At 42.5% G+C, this 19,658-nt stretch overlaps 1 long non-coding RNA gene across 16 annotated transcripts in view; it reads right to left on the bottom strand.

The window, feature by feature from the left end:
• Nucleotides 1-19,658, bottom strand: part of LOC110493430 (uncharacterized) — a 56,765-nt gene that overhangs the window by 27,997 nt on the left and 9,110 nt on the right. For 6 of the 16 annotated variants that reach the window (XR_016487618.1, XR_016487621.1, XR_016487622.1 and 3 more), the window contains 3 exons: nt 2,409-2,429; nt 2,134-2,214; nt 1,474-1,580 (listed from right to left, as the gene is read on the bottom strand). The exons of 3 other annotated variants lie outside the window; for them this stretch is intronic. This is a non-coding gene — a long non-coding RNA (uncharacterized LOC110493430). Of the gene's footprint in view, nt 1-1,473; nt 1,581-2,133; nt 2,215-2,408; nt 2,430-19,658 lie in introns of those variants that run through there. 7 more of the 16 variants (XR_016487610.1, XR_016487615.1, XR_016487614.1 and 4 more) reach the window with 2 other exon arrangements.

Here is a 19,658-nt window from a genome sequence, read left to right as displayed (position 1 = left end):
GAGTGGATGACAAATTAATTGTGTCTATGTGCACAAGTGAAAGTTGACTTAACCCTATATGTCCTGACAGAGTAAACTGACATATTCATTACAGATGTACAAGATACTAGACCGGGTCTCAGGGATGGCTAATTCTAAAGATCCCTTCCATCTTCACTGAATGAACTAAATCTAATTTTAGTTTTTTTTGTTGTTGCAATTTGCTTGTAGGAATATCATCTCCAAGGCCTCTCTAAAGCTGGATGAAATGGTGCCTCTCAAAAGGCTGATTTGAGGACCTTTTTTACTGAATAATATGTTTGTTTTCTATGATTTTGTTTTGCTTTCATGTATTGATATGAATATTGATGTGTATTCATGTGTATTGATGTGTATACATGGCTCATCTGTAAAATAGACTTTGGTCTCAGCATTACTCTCTGTCAAAATGAAGGCTTAAATACAAATTATTGAAACTAAATGGACATTGTTTCATTTCATTGGGCGTCCTTACTATGCAATCACTCATAATGTCATGATAACATTTTCTGCTGAAAAACAAATACAACATGTGAATATTATGGGTCTGAGTAAAATATGGTGATGTTTAAAAATTAGACGGGTATGTGCTTTACATGTTTACACTTGAATATCATACAACGTTAAAGAAAAGTGCAATTGTGAAATATTTCCCTTCACCGACACCCCTGAAGTGTAACTTTAAAAAATATATATTTTCACAACTAATTCAATGACTTCTGGATTTTTTTTTTTTTTTTTTACAAACAAGGCATGAAGAACACTGTTACTAAATAATTTGATTTTGTATCACTAACATGAATGTGGTATTCTCATTTTGGGTTAACTGTTAGTCACATGTATTTTGTATTTTGTAAATGGGTTCACAGTCCACACTAACATTATGAAAGTTTAGTATCCATATCTTTGAATTGAAAATTAGTGATAATGTCTTTCTAATGACAATACAATTTCGAATACATTTATAATGAAGGGCCAGAGGTAATTGGAAAAAATATCAATATAGTAATAATAAAATATGTTGTACTGACTCAATATCAAAATGCGTAACTTTTTACCACAAATAGCTTAGATTTACTATATGATTAATACGGAATGAAAACATAATTGTACATATATTGATTAGATAGTAATTGATATCACAAAAAAGGAGTGAATATCAATCGGGTAAGAAGAAATTACTCCTAACTTAAATTGGGCTATACAAAATAAACGGTTTAAATTTGCCAAGCACATGAACAATTCAAATCCGCTTCAATCATTGTGTAATAATAACACATTGTGGTTTATATATATATATTTTTTTAAAGCTAAATTGTAAATCATTATTTATTTGCCAGTCAACAAAAAGGCTGAGAATATTCCCATGATTGGAATTGCAAAAAGGATGAGAACAAATGATTTACACTTATTATATTGAACAGGGATTTTGAAAAACATTTTCAAAATGGCATATTTTCCAATAAAACATTTATTCAACGGAAAGAAGCTCCTTGTGCATCCTTCAGGCAAAGTAGGACTCATCTATTTTCATGCCAACCTGTTTCACATTTCCAATGCGCCTGCAAAGCAACGAGTAACACTCCTTTTTATTTAAATACAATATTTACAAGTACAAATAATCATTGGCTTTATGAAAATGAACTGCACAGTATCATTCGATATGGTAAGCAAAGGCTGCAAATGATACGTGTTCACTTACTACTGCACAATGTATTAACATTTTATCAAAAACATTTAACACTTTAACTTCTACATCTTTATATCTGAATTTATTGATCTGTGAAATTCCAGCGAACCAATATGCTGGCAGTCATTAAGTAATGAGCTATGTGATAATCAAACCATGTATTGATGCTTTCTTTAGACAGAGATGCTTTTCATAAACTTGAAGTTTCCAATGAAAGGTCAAGGTCAAGGTATTTTGGAATAAAGTACAAGATTCAAGATTCATGAAGATTCATGATTCAATTTGAGCTTATAAATTGCTTTCATGCATAGAGTACTTCAGAGTTCAGTCATTCAAATACTTTCAACTATTTTACCATTGGTTTGCAGGGGAATATTCCAGATAAGTCATTTTTTGTTACATCTATAGCATATGTAAGTACTTACGCTATTACACAAATGAGTGATTGTCCTTTTATCATCCAACTTCCGTTGCATTTGGCTGGTTCTCGCTGTGTTTAGTCACTTCTGTACGCAAAAACTTTCATCAAAAGCTAATAGGGAGGGACTCTAATACATAACTTCACAACTTACATACATGTTATGTGAAATGAAACATAATAAACACACAAATAAACAGTGACCCGAATGTACAGTATATGGCCTTCAACATGTAAGAGCAAAGACAAATAGATATGATATTCCATCAGAGCTAAACTCACCTTGCTGTGCCTCACCGGATTCTGAGAAGACAATGAAAGAGAAAGGGAGAAAGAGGGAGAGAGGGAGGGAGGGAGAGAGAGAGAGAGAGAGAGAGAGAGAGAGAGAGGATTCTGCTTGAGAGCTTGCAAAACAAAATGGATCCCATCCGATATCAGATCTCAAAATGGACAACCTTCAGAAGCGGGAAACACCCAGGTTGTAGGGACGACTCCTTATGCGTTTTGTCCAGAAGAGATAAAGCTTTTGTCAAAATTGATTTTTCGTAGCAGGTTAGGAGAACTTACGCAGCAGGTCGGGAGAATTAACGTAGCAGGTTAGGAGAATTAGGTTAAGGTTAGGAAAGGGGTTAGCTAAAATGACAAAAGCTGTATACCATCTAGACATGACCCTCCTCATGGCCCTTCGGGAAGCCGATATTGTGTGGACAGTACAGTCTAAGTATAGCAACAACACCACTATAGCAAAGGTCAGAGCTCCTCAACATAAAAACGGCTATAACATATCAGGGGGTAGGTTCAAAGTGAATTTATCTTGACCTTGAGCAGAAAGGTTGACAGGAAATTCAAATTGAAAAATGACCTATGCAGCCTTTTCTAAATGAAGTTGCATGTTAAATTCTACAGTATTACACTGAAATGGATAGACATGAGTAAGGTTTTCACAATGAAGATCACATTGTTATTTTATCTGATTAAACGCTACTGATTTAAGCTCACATGATTTGAAATATGCCTTTTGAATAACATCAAGGGACCATTATATTGGGCCTTGTTGCCCATTCTCAGCTAAATCGAAACATTTATCAGTGATCATCGTTGACATGACGCAACAACACACATAAAAATGCATTATTCAAAGACAATGCACACGCTTACAAAGAAAAATCAACTAACCTTAACTTACGGTAAAATACATAGATTGACCACCACTACAACCAGCCGGTATGTGTCTGGAACCATGGTCTCCTTTCCCTCCATGCTTGACCACCACTACAACCAGCCGGTATGTGTCTGGAACCATGGTCTCCTTTCCCTCCATGCTTGACCACCACTACAACCAGCCGATATGTGTCTGGAACCATGGTCTCCTTTCCCTCCATGCTTGACCACCACTACAACCAGCCGATATGTGTCTGGAACCATGGTCTCCTACATCCCTGAGCTCCCCCTCTGAGGAGAGGTCTGCTAGCTGCTAGTACACCCTTCACACAGGCTACAGCCTGGGCCATTCGCTTTCATTATTCCCCTGTGCCAAGCTAAGATCGGGCGAGCCTGGCATTAGAATGGTGCTGTGGGGGAAATTCTGCCCGCCACTACCGAGAACAAGGACCACTCTTTGCCATGTCACAGCACCTTTGCCGGGCATATGGACAGGGCCGAGAGGACTCCGAGAGGATTTCCCGGCAACCAGCCGAACCTTAGGCGCCCAATGACTGCTACTAGCACTCTCTCTCCCGCTTCTTTACACACTCTCCATGTGCTTTTTCTCTATTTCAGTCACACACACACACACTCCCTGTTTGCTGTCTCTGCTTCACAACACACACCTCTTAACACACATACACTCTGCATGCTCTTTCTCCATATCTTAACACACAGACTGTGCTTCCTGTCTACTTAGAACACTAACCAAACCTAAATCGCTCACTGTCTGGCAGATACATTGCCACTGTCTTAATCTGACGTGGCTTTATTATATGGGGGGGGGGGGGGGGGGGTGGAACTAAGACTGTGGAACTAACACAGTGGAACTAACACAGTGGCACTAACACAGCATATGAAACTGTGTCGCAGCAGCAGGTCCAGTTAAGAGGTGCCGTTGCTGTTTCATTAATGTTTCTGTCAGCTGCTGGTCTAACAGTAGTCGCGATGCCACTGTGGCAGTGGGATGAATCACAGCAGTAACACTCCTCCAGTGTTAACAACACCTCCAGAATGAGCTCATTTCATTGAGGAGAAAATCACAGTTGAAATGGATCAGAATGAATTTGACATTTCATTTCTGTACCAGGCAAACACAGTAGATCCCGAAATGACTGTTGCAGGGCGGGTGCACAGACTTTTTGGGGGAGGCATGTGCTCAAACAAGAGGGCACACCCAAAAAAGTTCCCGCAACCGCTGTCACAGACTTGTTGAGCAATTATTACTTTCAATAGGTTCAATACACTGAGTGTACAAAACATTAGGAACAACCTTCCTAATACTGAGCCTCAATTCGTCAGGGCATGGACCCTACAAGGTGTCAGAAGCATTCCACATGTTGACTCCAATGCTTCCCACAGTTGTGTCAAGTTGGCTGGATGTCCTTTGGGTGGTGGACCATTCTTGATACACACGGGACACTGTTGAGGGTGAAAAACCCAGCAGCGTTGCAGTTCTTGGCCTGGCACCTATTACCCTACACTGTTCAAATTCACTTCAATGTTTTGTCTTGCCCATTCAACCAGTGAATGTAACCTACCATTCCTATTTCCAACTTAACTCCATTTGTTGCCACTATCATGTATTCTACCTGGCTGAACCTTTGATGAGGTCACTTCAGGTATGCAGCTGCTGCTCTACACTATCCCTAACTATAAACTGGGTGGTTTGAGCCCTGAATTCTGATTGGCTGAAAGCCATGGTATATCAGACCGTATACCACGGGTATGACAAAACATGAATTTTTACTGCTCCAATTACGTTTGTAACCAGTTTATAATAGCAATAATGCTCCTCGGGGGTTTGTGATATATGGCCAATATACCACGGCTAAGGGCTGCATCCAGGCACTCCGTGTTGCGTCGTGCGTAAGAACAGCCCTTAGCCGTGCTTAAATAAGCCACTAATGAGAGAAAATTGTGAGAAATGCTCTAGCCAAACAGACATCACCTGAGCGCAAAGTCTGTTTGTTGTTGACCACTGTCAAACGAGAGACCTTGTTTTTTTTACCTTTATTTAACTAGGCAAGTCAGTTAAGAACAAATTCTTATTTTCAATGACGGCCTAGGAAGAGTGGGTTAACTGCCTGTTCAGGGGCAGAACGACAGATTTGTAACTTGACAGCTCGGGGATATGAACTTGCAACCTTTTGGTTACTAGTCCAACGCTCCAACCACTAGGCTACCCTGCCGCCCTAAAAGCTGACAGTGTTTTTATATACTTTTGTTTTATGTTGGATCCTGCGGCTCTGTTGGGCATAGTTGCTGTGAGCGCTGCTTTCTGTCCCGGGATCCCTCCAGATTCCGCAGAGGGGGAGAAACACGGAAGCCCAGCTAGCCTAGCTGGCTCGGCGGTCTCAAATGGAGGTCGCTATTGAACATTTTCAATCTTTACTAACGACATGCCACTGGCTTTGAGTAAGGCTGGTGTGTCTGTGTATGCGGATGACTCAACACTATATACGTCAGCGACCACAGGGACTGAAATGACTGCAACACTTAACAAAGAACTGCAGTTAGTTTCAGAATGGGCAGCAAGGAATAAGTTAGTCCTAAATATTTCCAAAACTAAAAGCGTTGTATTTGGGACAAACCTCAACTACAAACCTCAACTACATCTCGTAATGAATAATGTGGAAATTGAGCAGGTTGAGGTGACTAAACCGCTTGGAGTAACCCTGGATTGTAAGCTGTCATGGTCAAAACATATTGATACACCAGTAGCTAAGATGGGGAGAAGTCTGTCCATAATAAAGCGCTACCCTGCCTTCTTAACAACACTATCAACAAGGAAGGTCCTACAGGCCCTGGTTTTGTCGCACCTGGACTACTGTTCAGTCGTGTGGTCAGGAGCCACAAAGAGCAACTTGGGAAAATTGCAGTTGGCTCAGAACAGGGCAGCCAGCCCGGCTGGCCCTTAAAAGTACACTGTGAGCTAACATTAATGACATGCATGTCAATCTCTCATGGTTCAAAGTGGAAGACAGATTGACTTCCTCATTACTTGTTTTTGTAAGAGGTGTTGATAAGCTGAAGTTACCGAGCTGTCTGTTTAAAATACTAGCACACAGCTCAGACACCCATGCACACCCCACAAGACAAGCCACCAGAGGTCTCTTCACAGTCCCCAAGTCCAGCACAGACTATGGGAGACGCACAGTATTACATAGAGCCAGTACTACATTAAACTCTATTCCACATCAGGTAAATGATGCAAGCAGTAGAATCAGATTTTATAAACAGATTTAAAAAACACTTTATGGAACAGCGGGGACTGTGAAGAGACACAAACATAGGCACAGACACATGCATACACACACACATGATAACACACGCACTACACACACACGTACACATGGATTTTGTGTTGTAGATACGTGGTAGTGGAGTAGGGGCCTAAGGGCACACACTTAGTGTGTTCTGAAATATGTTATGAATGTATTGTAATGTTTTTAAAAATGCCAGTCCAGGTGTGACTGGCTTAAAAAAAAAAAATGTGTGTGTGTGTGTGGGGGCGAGTTATACCACCACCCAAAAGGGCACTTTGGAGTCTGGAAGGGAAAGGGGCATGTGCTCTGCAAAGGTAGAGCCCTATCTGTGCACATGCCTGTATCTGTGCTCTGCAAAGGTAGAGCCCTATCTGTGCACATGCCTGTATCTGTGCTCTGCAAAGGTAGAGCCCTATCTGTGCACATGCCTGTATCTGTGCTCTGCAAAGGTAGAGCCCTATCTGTGCACATGCCTGTATCTGTGCTCTGCAAAGGTAGAGCCCTATCTGTGCACATGCCTGTATCTGTGCTCTGCAAAGGTAGAGCCCTATCTGTGCACATGCCTGTATCTGTGCTCTGCAAAGGTAGAGCCCTATCTGTGCACATGCCTGTATCTGTGCTCTGCAAAGGTAGAGCCCTATCTGTGCACATGCCTGTACGGTTGGATGAGTGAGGAAACTTGACAACGTGGCAATGTTTTGGTGAGCAACTCAACGAACGGATTGTTTGTTATTAACTACTGGGCTATTGCGTGACATCAAAGTACTTTTTTATTTTTTTCTTGTGAAATAATATAATGGTCAATTAAAAAAGAGCATAACATTCAGCATCACGGTTCAGCGGTGTACAATTTCTGTGCGGCAATCTGCATGGGTGTAAGTTACAAACATAAAAAAAAAAAAATACATCAATTTAAACTAAACAGCAAAAAACATTTGAAGTCTCCATACCATATTTTACAGTATCGTCCCAAAAACTCTTAAGATAAACACGTCTGTAATTTTCAATCCCTGTAATTTGTCTCACACCATAAATTAACCCACTAGACATACACCCAGTGTGAACTAAACCACTCATACCCCGGCAGACCTGTCTGTCTGTATGTCTGCCATCTGTCTGTCTGTCTATCTGACTGTCTGTGACGGAAAGGAGATGACTCCTTGGTGTGGGTAGAGGTGTGGACAGGCTATCCCAGTCGGCTACATGGCAGCCCCTGACCTCTCACACCACACAGGGGTCAGGGAGGGGACATGGCACTGTTTGTACAGAAAACAGTTCCACTCCTGCATGGCACAGCTCCGGCACCAGCTGTGCAGTGACAGCAAGATGGGCTGGAGGAGCGTTCCAAAATCCACACTTATTTGGACAGAAAGCGAAGGCATCAGTGCAGTGTTTCGGAGGAACTGCTGAGGAGAGCATTTTTATGGCCCATGCACTTAACAGTGTGCGTGTGTCCCCACGGTCTCCTTACTTACACTCTCTACCCCTCCCCAACTGACTCTGACTCTTCCCCAACGGAATATCTATCTGTCATCATTCACTGCCAAAATGGCAGATATCCATTGGATTCAATTCTTGAGAAATCCAGCTCATTGGACTCAGGAAACTGCAGGAAAGCACCTTTGCTGAATGGCCATGTTTACATCAAGTATAGGACCAAATGAAATATGCAGTATTACATACATTCAATGTTTTTAAAGCAGGTGCCGGAGATCAAAACATATACGCTCAGTAAAATGTAAACAGAGACTCCAATGCTCCAATGTACTTTGACGATTTGAATCCTTAGGTCTTTATCAGGTCAGATCCACGTCGAGACCTGTTCAATAAAGCACATTGGAGCATAGAGTACAGACGGCAGAGGCTCATAGTGGCACTAACTCTCTTCCTTTCTGACAGGCTCATACCAATTTGCTGTTTCTTCAGCTCTCACAACTACAGGACAGGAGGGTGAAAAGATAGACGGCTCCACAACGACAGTGTGAAAACCAGCAGCTCTCAGATAGTCTGCAATCCCAAGTGTGCCTTTTGCCACAGTAATGGGGGTGATAACTGGGCATGGTACCAAACACTAATGCCCATTCAGTTCACTTAAATGTCAGAGACGGGAAAGGAGGAGAGACAAAAACTAGAGCGCATTCATATTTCAGGACAGCAGATGCTGTAGTTCACTGTGACTTACTGTGAGTGCTGCACACAACAAGGGCCAAGGAGAGACAGAGAGAGTGTGAGATATAGAGAGATAAACTGAGAGATAGGGAGAGTGAGAGAGCAAGAGAGAAAGAGGGGGGAGCGAGAGAGCAAAACTTGAAATGTACATAGCGAGAAATTGAGACTTGACTAGCATCTCGAAAATAAAAACTTGAAAATCACTTAACAGTAATAAGGGAGGTATAGCTCACTTATGCATCTCTTTATTTTTTTAAAAGTGAGTGTTTAATCATTTCTGCTGCAGACGTAACTCTGGCAGGGAGGGAGTGGGGTTGGGGGGCTGGGGACGATTGGGGGTGGAGTTGGTTGACGGAGAGAGAGATTGGTATTTTTTTCCAGGGGGTGAAAGGCGGACGGTCATGTGTGCAGAGCCCATGACAAAAGGCTCTTTTATGTGCAGCGTATGCAGATAGAGGAGGCTCCTTTGTGTACAGATGGAGATCCCATGCCTGAGTCTGCCCGCGGCGAAGGGAGGGAGGAGGAGAAAGGGAGTGAGAGAGGGAGGGGTGGGTCTGGCATCGAGTGCCATCATGTGCCGGCCAGGGATAGGAAGGGAACGAGGTGGTGTAGTAAAGATGACCTGGGTTACCCTGTCCTCATGCCCCAGCCAAGTTCAGATAATGAGGAATAACTGGGGTTAATAGCTAAAGGCAGTGTTATATTCGAGACCACCTAAAGCCAGACCGATTCAAGACCAAGACCAGAGTGAATTGCATTATTCAGACATTTGGAACCACAAAAATACATAATCATAACACTTAAAACTATATAAATATACATACACAAATAAGACTCAGAAATATAAAAAAGAAGTAACTAAGACAAATATAAACAAATTGTAGTATATAAATACAAATAAAATATATAATCAAATTATTACACTATTACCCTATTGCTAACAACAAACACACAAATAAAACTAAATTGCACAAATCCTACTTCACACAAATTCACAAATAGAATAACACAGTTATAAAGAAGAGAACCTGATTATTACTTCAAACAATAAACACACAAACACTAATTGCATTAGTTCTGTACAAAGTTAGAGGTGCACTATTTGATAGATTCCCCCGCTCCCCCTACCTCAGGCTTCCAGTGGGGAGATCTGAGGTCAACCTACCTCCGCCCCCTCCCCATATTGTACTTCTGAGTGGGAGACCTTCCCAGGCAGTAGCCTGCCTAGCTCAGAAACAAGAATCAGGGCGCCCACTCTGACAAGGTTAATTGACACACAGTCCTACACGGTGAAATTATATCACTGATGTGACGGGAAAATGAGCAATAGAAAACCGATCGCGCAAATGTCACCATTTGGAATATACAGTGGGGCAAAAAAGTATTTAGTCAGCCACCAATTGTGCAAGTTCTCCCACTTAAAAATATGAGAGAGGCCTGCATGACAGACAAAATGGGGGAAAAATTCCAGAAAATCACATTGTAGGATTTTTTTATGAATTTATTTGCATATTATGGTGGAAAATAAGTATTTGGTCAATAACAAAAGTTTATCTCAATACTTTGTTATATACCCTTTGTTGGCAATGACAGAGGTCAAACGTTTTCTGTAAGTCTTCACAAGGTTTTCACACACTGTTGCTGGTATTTTGGCCCATTCCTCCATGCAGATCTCCTCTAGAGCAGTGATGCTTTGGGGCTGTTGCTGGGCAACACAGACTTTCAACTCCCTCCAAAGATTTTCTATGGGGTTGAGATCTGGAGACTGGCTAGGCCACTCCAGGACCTTGAAATGCTTCTTACGAAGCCACTCCTTTGTTGCCCGGGCGGTGTGTTTGGGCTCATTGTCATGCTGAAAGACCCAGCCATGTTTCATCTTCAATGCCCTTGCTGATGGAAGGAGGTTTTCACTCAAAATCTCACGATACATGGCCCCATTCATTCTTTCCTTTACACGGATCAGTCGTCCTGGTCCCTTTGCAGAAAAACAGCCCCAAAGCATGATGTTTCCACCCCCATGCTTCACAGTAGGTGTGGTGTTCTTTGGATGCAACTCAGCATTCTTTGTCCTCCAAACACGACGGGTTGAGTTTTTACCAAAAAGGTATATTTTGGTTTCATCTGACCATATGACATTCTCCCAATATTCTTCTGGATCATCCAAATGCTCTCTAGCAAACTTCAGACGGGCCTGGACATGTACTGGCTTAAGCAGGGGGACACGTCTGGCACTGCAGGATTTGAGTCCCTGGTGGCGTAGTGTGTTACTGATGGTAGGCTTTGTTACTTTGGTCCCAGCTCTCTGCAGGTCATTCACTAGGTCCCCCCGTGTCGTTCTGGGATTTTTGCTCACCGTTCTTGTGATCATTTTGACCCCACGGGGTGAGATCTTGCGTGGAGCCCCAGATCGAGGGAGATTATCAGTGGTCTTGTATGTCTTCCATTTCCTAATAATTGCTCCCACAGTTGATTTCTTCAAACCAAGCTGCTTACCTATTGCAGATTCAGTCTTCCCAGCCTGGTGCAGGTCTACAATTTTGTTTCTGGTGTCCTTTGACAGCTCTTTGGTCTTGGCCATAGTGGAGTTTGGAGTGTGACTGTTTGAGGTTGTGGACAGGTGTCTTTTATACTGATAACAAGTTCAAACAGGTGCCATTAATACAGGTAACGAGTGGAGGACAGAGGAGCCTCTTAAAGAAGAAGTTACAGGTCTGTGAGAGCCAGAAATCTTGCTTGTTTGTAGGTGACCAAATACTTATTTTCCACCATAATTTGCAAATAAATTCATAAAAAATCCTACAATGTGATTTTCTGGATTTTTTTTCTCTCATTTTGTCTGTCATAGTTGAAGTGTAGCTATGATGAAAATTACAGGCCTCTCATCTTTTTAAGTGGGAGAACTTGCACAATTGGTGGCTGACTAAATACGTTTTTGCCCCACTGTAAGTGCTGACAACAAACTGGCTCCCTATTTAAAAAGAACATGGAGAACAAGCTATGAAGGAAAAATACCTATGATGAAAATTACAGGCCTCTCTCATCTTTTTAAGTGGGAGACCTTACACAATTGGTGGCTGACTAAATACTTTTTTGCCCCACTGTATATTTCCATGACTGATCCAAACTGGGTTTCTCATGGCTCTCTCTTGATCCTCTGCAGCAGACATATGGTGAGCAATATGTTTGGAACGTCGAATCGCAATAAAATCACAGTATTGTATCGCAATACACATAATCGTGAGAATCGAGAGGACCCTGGTAATTCCCAGCCCTAGCTCCCACTGTCACACTGTCTGCTGAGAAGACGTCACATCGTCCTTGTCAGCATCATCCACCAACTGATGAACACACACACGCACACACTGGCGACGAACACGCCGCACAGTACAGCACAGTACAGCACAGTGCAGCGTACAGCACAGTGCTGGAGACAGACACACCCTTATCCTGTCAACACACCATGTGAAACAGAGCACACTGCACTGCAGCAGACAGAAGAAGTACAACACACCAGCACACCCAAACAAACATATCAACCCTTGTGTATGAGGTTCCGGCCACGCTCAACAAAGTTCTCAGAGACTGGCATCCCCATGCGCACATGCGACACGCACTTGCACGCACGCACACACACATGCATGCACATGCACTCACACACTAGCAACACACAATAGGGAGCCCATAGAGCTTGGCAAATTAAAGGGATTAGTTGTGTTTGTCTGAGTGCTGTCTTGGTTTGCTGGCCTGGCACCAGCCTCCCTCACCCACCATGTCCAGCCTGTCTGTGGTCTGTCTGTCTGTCTGTCTGTCAGCCAACAGGGCAGGAATGGAAGGCTGGCACACCGCACACCTCTCTCTCCACTAACTGATCCCCAGCTGGCACCCTGGATGCCAACAAAAGTATTTCAGACCCTTAGCTCTATATAATCAACAGAGCGAGAGAGAGACAGAGAGAGATGGAAGGAGGGAGAGAGAGAGAGATGGAGAGAAAGATGGAGGGAGAGAGAGAGTGAAGGAGAGAGAGAGACAGAGAGAGAGGGAAGGAGGGAGAGAGAGACAGAGAGAGAGGGAAGGAGGGAGAGAGAGAGAGATGGAGAGAAAGATGGAGGGAGAAAGAGAGAGAGGGAGGGAGAGAGAGACAGAGAGAGAGGGAAGGAGGGAGAGAGAGAGAGAGAGAGGGGGAAGGAGGGAGAGAGAGAGAGATGGAGAGAAAGATGGAGGGAGAAAGAGAGTGAGGAGGGAGAGAGAGACAGAGAGAGAGGGAAGGAGGGAAGGAGGGAGAGAGAGGGAGAGAGAGAGAGAGAGATGGAGAGAAAGATGGAGGGAGAGAGAGAGAGTGAGGGAGGGAGGGAAGGAGGGAGAGAGAGAGAGAGAGGGGGAAGGAGGGAGAGAGAGAGAGAGAGAGAGAGAGAGGGAGAGAGAGAAAGATGGAGGGAGAGAGAGAGTGAGGGAGGGAGAGAAAGATGGAGGGAGAGAGAGGAGAAAAACACTCTCCTTGGCATGTGTGATTTTTCTAGCCTGCCTCAATTGACCTGTAAACCTTTGTGACAAATGCAAATAGCCCTGACTTGCTCACACAAAATACTGAAGGCTATTCAAATGAGCTTGCGCACACAATAGCAGTCTGCCTAGTCTCAGAACAGGGTGAATATACGGTCTAGGGCTGAATGGCACAATGTGTGAGAGCCAAACGAGGGGACGCTGAAGAGACTCAGAGAGAGAGAGAGCCTTACCAGGCTGCCACAGAGGTGCCAGTCTCTATTTTCAGCCTCCTCTCTCTTCTGCTCCCATCATTACACACACAGCCTTTTAATGGACCAGCCACACCTCTATGACAGACAGATGAAGGCCCTTAAGAATGGCGAGACAGAACTATATAGCTACTGGGTAGCAAAACCTGTTGTGGGACTTTCAAAGATTTTAAAATACAAAACTGATTTTAAAATATAATACTGTGTAGTGAATTGTATGTGGAATCTGAAGATCTGTAGATTGTGTTTAAAATAACTTGTGTTTCATCACAACCTGTGTTGGAAGTTCCAACTTCCAGTGTTGATAGGATACATTATTCAATTGAATTAGGACTATTATTACATTATTAATCTTTATTGTGCACATTTGAATAACGTGTGTAACAATTGAATAACATTATGTTACATAGTTTGCTGTTTGTGTATTTTTATACGAACATTAGATTTAAGAACAAATTCAAAATGAATTGTGATTTAAATCTTCCTCCTAGCTACATGCTACATCACTGCCCAATGTAAATTACTCGTGCAAATCTTTCATCTTGTGCATCTTCAGGTATAAATGTTGTCAGTCCTATGTAACAACGTGCTAGATTGCACCTTCCTATGTAATTTTGATGGGGAAAGGAATGTGTAAAATGTATTTCATTCAATTCGGGCTGTGGTAAAGGCAGAATAGTAAAAATGTCCCTATCAATCATATTCTCCATCAAAAGAAGTAAACCAAAGTTCTACATGTTGTTTCTTCTGGTAAGTACTGTACAGTCCCATGTCTCTCTCCATGCTTCAGGAATGCTTAGGAGCACACTCAGCCTTTAGCCATCTTTCTCTCTTTTTCTCTTTTGTTGCTCCTCTCATTTCCACTCTCAGTTTCAGCCTTAGCAAGAGTTTCAGCTGAAACTTTGCAGGCAATTTGTCTGGCAGCCAAACTTCCCAGCATACATTGCGCAGGCCTGGCTTTGTCCCTGTGTTAACTGTTAAATTGCTCGACTCGACTCAGCACGTGACGGAACCTTTCTTTTTACCCTCTAATACAGTTCTACAGTACCTACTAGACAGACACGCAATAATCACACAAAATAAATGTATTTCCTGGCACACATACTGTATCATCACTGTCTGATGAAAACCTCAATTTCTGCCAATTTTCTAATATTTTACATTTATTGAAAGCAGTAACTCATCTCAATGTACTTTCATGACTCTATCTATTTAAAAAAAAATCAAAATAGCTTCTGAAATATCATAATTGTATGTTAATTAATGTAAAATACATTATTTTTCTCCATTTCTGTATATAATAAATAATACAAATAGTCTACTGAGCCACAGCATATGGTATACTAACAAAATTAGGACATTTTATGATTTTATACTAATACATATGCTCAGAGAAAGAGATTTTGTTTAACAAGTAATAAAATCAAATCTCAAGATAAGGGTCACACTTATGGGCACCCGTGTTTTCAATACTCTAGCACCCTCCCCTTGCGAGGATAACAACACTGAGCCTTTTTCTGAAATGTTTTCTGAGATTGGAGAACACATTGGGAGGGATCTTAGACCGTTCCTCCACATAGAATCTTTCCATATCTTTTGTCTGCCCTTATGGACTGTCCTCTTCAATTCAAACCACGGTACTTCAATGGTGTTCAAAGTCCGGAGACCGAGATGGCTATTGCAAAATGTTGATTTTGATGTAAATTAACCATTTATTTGTGGGCATAGCACAGGTTCCAATCCAAGTGCCAACTCTGTTTATCAAAACCTTGGTGGTGCTGTGGTCGGAATAAATTAAAATAGAGCTCTGTGAAAACCCAGGTGTGGAATGTAATTCACAATATTTTACTTTGAAAAGCATAATTGACCTTAATTCAATTAAAACAGTCATGGTCCCCTGGATGTTTTTGTCTAGTTGCGGTGACAAAACTGTACATCTACAAGTAGTTACTGTATTTTTATAGCTAGATTCAGTTGTTAAGGGACAGACAATAATTTGTTGGGACTGAACCTCCCTTGGGATTTGAACTCATAACCTCTGCACTTGACATAATGGAGATGGTCAAGAACACATTTCTGGACTTTGCCGTAAAGATTAAATAAATATAATGAACAAAAATATAAACACAACATGTAAAGTGTTGGTCCCATGTTCAATATTTCATGAGCAGAAATAAAAGATCTCAGATATCATCCATTAGCACAAAAAAATGTATTTATCTCAAATTTTGTGCACAAATTCGTTTACATCCCTGTTAGTGAGCTTATCTCTTTGCCAAGATAATTCATCCACCTGATCAGTGTGGCATATCAAGAAGCTGATTAAAGGGCATGATCATTACACAGGTGTGCTGGGGACAATAAAAGGCCACTCTAGAATTTGCAGTTTTGTCACACAACACAATGCCAAAGATGTCTCACGTTTTGAGGGAGTGTGCAAATACCATGCTGGAGGGTGCTGAGGAGTATTTATGTCTGTAATAAAGCCCTTTTGTGGGGAAAATCTGATTCTGATTGGATGGGCCAGGCCAATGGTTCTCGAACTCATAACCTCTTGGTCGCTAGCAAACTCAAATGTCTAGGTACTGTACAGTGCAGCTACACCACCAGATATGTGAGTGTGAAAAAGATATGGCCACAGACGTATAGGCAATAATGCATTTCTGCATTTTGCTAAAAGATGCCCAGAATCAAGTAGATAATTGTCATGAAGCTGGTTGAGAGAATGCCAAGAGTATGCAAAGCTGTCATCAAAGCAAAGGGTGGCTACTTTGAAGAAAATATATTTTGATTTGTTTAACATGTTTTGGGTTACTACATTTTTCCATATGTGTTATTTCATAGTTTTGATGTCTTTACTATTATTCTACAATGTAGAAAATAGTCCAACTTGAATGAGTACGTGTGTCCAAACTTTTGACCTGTATTGTACATGTTGGTTCTTTTGCTCAAGAACCCGATGGTCACTCTGACAGAGCTCCAGAGTTCCTCTGTGGAGATGGGAGAACCTTCCAGAAGCACAACCATCTCTGCAACACTCCACCATTCAGGCCTTTATGGTAGAGTGGCCAGATGGAAGTCACTCCTCAGTAAAAAGCACATGACAGCCCGCTTGGTTTGCCAAAAGGCACCTAAAGGACTCTGAGACCATGAGAAACAAGATTCTCTGGTCTGATGAAACCAAGATTGAACTCTTCGACTTGAATGTGTCGCATCTAGAGGAAACCTGGCACCATCCCTACGAGGAAGCATGGTAGTGGCAGCATCATGCTGTGGGGATGTTTTCAGTGGCAGAGACTGGGAGACTAGTCAGGATTGAGGGAAAGATGAACGGAGAAAAGTACAAAGAGATCCTTGATGAAAACCTGCTCCAGAGCGCTCAGGACCTCAGACTGGGCGAAGGTTCACCTTCCAACCTGACAACAACCCTAAGCACACAGCCAAGACAACGCAGGAGTGGCTTTGGGACAAGTCTCTGAATGTCCTTGAGTGGCCCAGCCAGAGCCTGGACTGGAACCAGATCAAACATCTCTGGAGAGACCTGAAAATAGCTGTGCTCCCCATGCTCCCCATCCAACCTGACAGAGCTTGAGGGGATCTGCAGAGAAGAACGGGAGAAACTCCCCAAATACAGGTGTGCCAAGCTTGTGGCGTCACACCCAAGAAGACTCGAGTCTGTAATCGCTGCCAAAGGTGCTTCAACAAAGTACAGAGGAAAGGGTCTGAGTACTTATTTAATTGTGATATTTACGTTTTTTTTTAATAGATTTGCTAACATTTTTAAAACCTGTTTTTGCTTTGTCAGTATGGGGTATTGTGTGTATATTGATGAGGGGAAAAAAACATTTTAGAATAAGGCTCTAATGTAACAAAATGTGGAAAAGGTCAAGGGGTTTGAATACTTTCCGAATGCACTGTATCTCCTAGATATAGGACATACACTTCAGAACAAACTTTCTTAAGATTATTTTCTGGGACTGTTGTTCGACTGAGAGGGCTGTCTCGCTTCTAGTCCTTAGGAAAACTTTGCAGAGCGATGTCAATTTACCAGCCCTACGACCAGGAATACGACTTTCCTGAAGCGGATCCTTTGTCCGAATCACCCAGGGCATTTGAACTGATTCCAGAGGTTGACCCAAAACAACACACCACCAACCACAGTGGCTCGCACACCACCCACCACTTCCGAGTACATTACTCGCTAACGTCCAGTCTCTAGATAACAAGGTAGATGAAATTAGGGCAAGGGTTGCTTTCCAGAGAGACATCAGGGATTGTAACATACATTGTTTATGGAAACATGGTTTTCGGAGTCGGTACAGCCATCTGGATTCTTTGTGCGTCGCGCCGACAGGAATAAACATCTCTCCGGGAAGAAGAAGGGCGGGGGTGTATGTTTCATTATTAACGTCTCATGGTGTAATTGTAACAACATACAGGAACTCAAGTCCTTTTGTTCACCTGACCTAGAATTCCTAACAATCAAATGCCGACCGAATTATCTCCCAAGGGAATGCTCCTCGGTTATTGTCACAGCCGTGTATATCCTCCCTCAAGCCGATACCACGACGGCCCTCAAGGTACTTCACTGGACTTTATGCAAACTGGAAACCATATATCCTGAGGCTGCATTTGTTGTAGCTGGGGATTTTAACAAAGCAAATTTGAGAACAAGGCTACCTAAATTTTATCAGCATATTGACTGCAGCACTCGCGCTGGTTAAACACTGGACCAATGATACTTCCGCGATGCATACAAGGCCCTCCCAAGGCATCCTTTCGGCAAATCTGACCACGGCTCCAATTTGCTAATCCCTTCCTATAGGTAGAAACTCAAACAGGGTGTACCAGTGCTAAGGGCTATTCCACGCTGGTCTGACCAATCAGAATCCACGCTTCAAGATTGTTCACACGGACTGGGAAATGTTCTGCGTAGGCTCAGAGAATAATATCGAAGCATACGCTGATTCGGTGACTTGAGTTTATAAGGAAGTGTATTGGAGATGTTGTACCTACTGTGACTATTAAAACCTACCCTAACCAGAAACTGTGGATAGATGGCAGCATTTGTACAAAACTGAAAGCGCGAACCACCGCATTTAACCATGAAAAGGTGACTGAGAATGTGGCCGAACACAAACAATGTAGTAATTCCCGCCGCAAGACAATCAAACAAGCAAAATGTGGAGTGGAGTCGCAATTCTACAGCTCAGGGTGGCAGGGTCTACAGACAATCACGGACTACAAAAGGAAAACCAGCCACGTCACGGACACCGACGTCTTGCTTCCAGACAAACTAAACACCTTCTTTGCACGCTTTGAGGATAATACAGCGCCACCGAAGCGGCCCGCTACCAAGGACTGTGGGCTCTCCTTCTCTGTGGCCGACGTGAATAAGACATTTAAACGTGTTAACCCTCGCAAGGCTGCCGGCCCAGATGGCATCCCTAGCCACGTCCTCAGAGCATGTGCAGACCATCTCTCCCTATCCCAGTCTGCTGTCCACACATGCTTCAAGATCAAATTAAATCAAATCAAATCAAAGTTTATTTGTCACGTGCGCAGAATACTACAGGTGTAGACCTTACAGTGAAATGCTTACCTACAGGCTCTAACCAACAGTGGAATTTTAAAAAAAGAAGGTATTAGGTGAACAATAGGTAAGTAAAGAAATAAAGACAACAGTACAATGACTGAAAAATAACAGTAGCGAGGCTATATACAGTAGCGAGGCTATAACAGTAGTGAGGCTACATACAGGCACCAGTTAGTCGGGCTGATTGAGGCAGTATTTACATGAATGTATAGTTAAAGTGACTATGTATATATGATAAACAGAGACTACCAGTACCGTAAAAGAGGGGTTGGCGGGTGGTGGGACACAATGCAGATAGTCCGGGAAGCCAATGTGTGGGGGCACCAGTTGGTCGGGCTAATTCAGGTAGTATGCACATTAATGTATAGTTAAAGTGACTATGCATATATGATAAACTGAGATGACCACCATTGTTCCTGTACCCAAGAAGGCAAAGGTAACTGAACTAATTGACAATCGCCCGGTTGCTCTCACTTCTGTCATCATGAAGTGCTTTGAGAGACTAGTCAAGGATCATATCACCTCCACCTTACATGTCACCCTA

This window comes from Oncorhynchus mykiss, chromosome 2 (genome assembly GCF_057628025.1).
Source record: "Oncorhynchus mykiss isolate SJ-2025 chromosome 2, ASM5762802v1, whole genome shotgun sequence".
Classification (NCBI taxonomy): Eukaryota; Metazoa; Chordata; class Actinopteri; order Salmoniformes; family Salmonidae; genus Oncorhynchus; species Oncorhynchus mykiss.
Note: the sequence above shows the minus strand (reverse complement) of the source record. Positions and strands in the feature narration are given on the sequence as shown.